At 43.3% G+C, this 3,722-nt stretch overlaps 1 protein-coding gene across 1 annotated transcript in view; it reads left to right on the top strand.

Moving 5' to 3' along the window:
* The first annotated feature begins 71 nt into the window (after positions 1-71).
* Positions 72-3,722, top strand: part of CTPS2 (CTP synthase 2) — a 131,118-nt gene continuing 127,467 nt past the window's right edge. The window contains exons 1-2 of the mRNA XM_021080709.2: positions 72-171; positions 802-851. The gene's annotated coding sequence lies outside the window, so the exon portion shown is untranslated. The remainder of the gene's footprint in view (positions 172-801; positions 852-3,722) is intronic.

Below are 3,722 nucleotides of genomic sequence, written 5' to 3'. Positions count from 1 at the left end.
GGCCACTCTGCCGTGGCCGCGCCTGCGTCACTTCCGGCTAAGGGCCCCGCCCCGCGCTGGCTGTTTATTTCGTAACTTGATTACGCGGGTGGAAACCGGACAAAGAGTTTTTCCCACGTAGTTACGCCCCACCCCTTTTCCTCCTCCCCCGGCTTTTAAAGGCGGACTTAGGTGTGTAAACTGCGTCTTTGTCACTCGAAGCGGCTTGGCTGGTGGTTTAGCCTCGCTTTTTCAGGTCCGGCTGGGCTGGCCCCGCAGAAATGGATGTCTTTGGTCTCCTCCTGAGACCACATCAAAGCTAGCCCAGGGCCTTTACGGCCACCTACCAATTTACAGGGACTACAGAGAATGGCGGAAAGGGTTAAAGGACACCACAGGGATGCAGGGAGCAGACTCTAGGCTGTGAGAAACGACGGGCAGGCAACTTGTTTCCTCAAATAAGTTGCAAGGAAGAGGGGAAGGGAATTTATACGTTAAAAACAACTTAAGGGACATGACCTGTGGCAACTTGTGGATTTTATTTGGATCCTAGTTCAAACAAACACTGGGAAAAAAAATGTTGACGTTTACAAGAAGTGGAAATTTGGGCACGGATAGTTCATGAGATTAAGAAAATTTTAAGTTTAAAAAATTTTAGTTGTAGAGTAACATAAAATTGACCACCTTAACCATTTTTAAGTGTATAGGCAGCAGTAGTAAGTACATTCACGTGATTGGGCAACCAGTCTCCACAATTCTTTTCTTGTTGCAAAACTGAAATTCTGTACCCACTAAACAACTCCCTGTTCTCCCCTCCCTCAGCCCCTGGAAATCAAGCTACTTTATGACTCTGACTTCTCTAGGAACTTCACGTAAGTGGAATCATACCACATTTGTCTTTTTATGAATGGTCCATTTCACTTAGCAAATGTCTTCTAGGTTCATTCGGGTTGTAGCATGTGTTAGAATTTCTAAAATTCTGCCTTAAAAAAGGCTACCTAGGAGTTCCCTGGTGGCCCAGTGAGTTAAGGACCTGGTGTTGTCACTGCTATGGCAAGGGTTACTGTTGTGGTGAGGGTTCAGTCCCTAGGCTGGGAACTTCTGCATGCTGCAGGTGTGGCCAGAAAAAGAAAAAGGCTACTTGGAACGTTCTTGGACATAAATTATAGTAATATTTTTTTGATCTGTCTTCTAAAGCAAAGAAAACAGGAGTGAAAACAAGCAAATGGGGCCCAGTTAAACTTAAACGGTTTTGCACAGCAAAGGAAACCATCCACAAAACGAAAAGACAACATACTGAATGGGAGAGAATATTTGCAAATGATATGAGTGATAAGGGGTTAATATCCAAAATATATTAACTGCTCATACAACTCAAATAAAAAAACCTGATTAAAAAATGGGCAGAAGACCTGAATAGACACTTTTCCAAAGAAGGTATACAGATGGCCAATAGGCATATGAAGAGGTGCTCCACATCGATAATCATCAGAGAAATGCAAATCAAAATCACAGGTATTACCTCACACCTGTCAGAATGGCTATCATCAAAACGACCACAAAAAACAATGTTGGAGTTCCCATCGTGACTCAGTGTTTAATGAATCCAACTAGGAACCACGAGGTTGCAGGTTCGATCCCTGGCCTTGCTCAGTGAGTTAAGGATCCGGCGTTGCCGTGAGTTGTGGTGTAGGTTGCAGACGCGGCTCACATCCAGCGTTGCTGTGGCTGTGCCTCTGGTGTAGGCCGGTGGCTATAGCTCCGATTCGACCCCGAGCCTGGGAACCTCCATATGCCGTGGGTGCGGCCCTCAAAAAGCAAAAACACACACACAAAAAATGTCGGCTAGGATATGGAGAAAAGGGAACTCTGCTGCACTGTTGATGGGAATGTAAATTTGTGCAGCTACTTTGGAAAACACTATGGAGGTTCCCAAAAAAACTAAAAGTAGACCTACCACATGATCCAGCAATTCCTCTCCTGGGTGTATATCCAAGAAAACAAAAACACTAATTCAAAAAGATACATGCACCCCAATATTCATAGCAGCATTGTTTATAGTTGCCAAGATATGGAAGCAACCTAAGTGTCCATCAACAAATGAATAGGAGTTCCCGTCGTGGCTCAGTGGTTAACGAATCCGACTAGGAACCATGAGGTTGCGGGTTCGATCCTTGCCCTTGCTCAGTGGGTTAATGATCCGGCGTTGCCGTGAGCTGTGGTGTAGGTTGCAGACGCGGCTCGGATCCTGCGTTGTTGTGCCTCTGGCGTAGGCGGGTGGCTACAGCTCCGATTCAACCCCTAGCCTGGGAACCTCCATATGCCGCGGGAGTGGCCCAAGAAATAGCAACAACAACAAAAGACAAAAAGACAAAAGACAAAAAAAAAAAAACACAAATGAATAAAGAAGATTTTTATATATATAAAATAGCAACAAAATACTATTTGGCTATAAAAAAGAATGAAATTTTCCCATTTGAACAACGTGGATGGACCTGGAGGGTATTATACTTAGTGAAATAAATCAGACAGAGAAGGAGAAATACTGTGTTATCACTTATATGTGAAATCTAAAAAATAAAACAAACTAGTGAATATAACAACAAAAAAAAGTGTACCTTAAAAAAAGCTGAATAAGGAATTCTTGCTGTGGCACAACTGGATCCGCAGTGTCTCTGCAGTGCCAGGATGCAGGTTTGATCCTCCACCCCAGTACAGTGGGTCAAGGATCCGTTGTTGCCAGAGCAACTGTGAAGGTGGCAATTGTGGCTTGAAGCTGATCCCTGGCCCATGGAACTCCACACGCCTCGGGAAGGCAAAAAAAAAAAAAAAAAAAAAAGTGAATAATATCCCATTGTATGTATATTTCACATTTGTTTACCCAATCGTGTGCAATGGACATAGGAACCATTACTTGTTAAGTTATGGTAATGCTGTTGTGTGTGTGTGTGTGTGTGTGTGTGTTTAAAAGACTTCTTATCTTTTTGAGAGTCATGCTGAGATATTTACCAATGGAATAATAGGTTGTCTGGCATTTGCTTCCCATTAATACAGGATGGCGGGGAAATGGGTAGAGATACAGATGCAACAAAGCAGGCTGTGGATTGCTAATGGTTGAAGCTCGGATTTTAGGTCTGCTTTTCCATATATTTAATTTTTCCCACAATAACGTGTAAACAAATGAACGACAACAACAAAAAACTGACCAAGCTAACGACTCTGCCTTCAGAGCAGAGAGTTCATCAATGTTGTATTTCCCAAACACAGTTGTAAGCATGACGTATCCCACCATTTTGAGAAGAGCAGCCTAGTTTCAGTGACCTGTGAGTATGTCGGGGACAGATGACAATTCCGATTTCCTTGATCTCCACTTTTTCAGCCTGAGGTATAGCTACAATTCTGGTTCAGGACTTTAGCCTGACAAGCCCCACGTATTTTTTTTTTTTTTTCCAAACAGCTTTATCGAGATATAATTCACAGACCATACAATCCTGTTGAAAGTGTACAATTCAATAGTTTTTGGTATATTACACTCCTAATTTATGTATTTAAAATTTTTAATACTATTTTTTTGCTTTTTGGGTCCACACCTGGGGCATATGTAAGTTTCCAGGCTAGGAGTCGAATCAGAGCTGCAGCTCCTGCCCTACACCACAGCCACAGCAACACGGGATCCAAGCCTCGTCTGCGACCTACACCACAGCTCACGGCAATACCGGATCTTTAACCCACTGAGCAAGGCC

This window comes from Sus scrofa, chromosome X (genome assembly GCF_054392235.1).
Source record: "Sus scrofa isolate SSC_HxYL_T2T_F1_AM1 chromosome X, Sscrofa_HxYL_maternal_Yorkshire_Landrace_v2.0, whole genome shotgun sequence".
Classification (NCBI taxonomy): domain Eukaryota; kingdom Metazoa; phylum Chordata; class Mammalia; order Artiodactyla; family Suidae; genus Sus; species Sus scrofa.
This window is presented reverse-complemented; position numbering and strand designations above follow the sequence as displayed.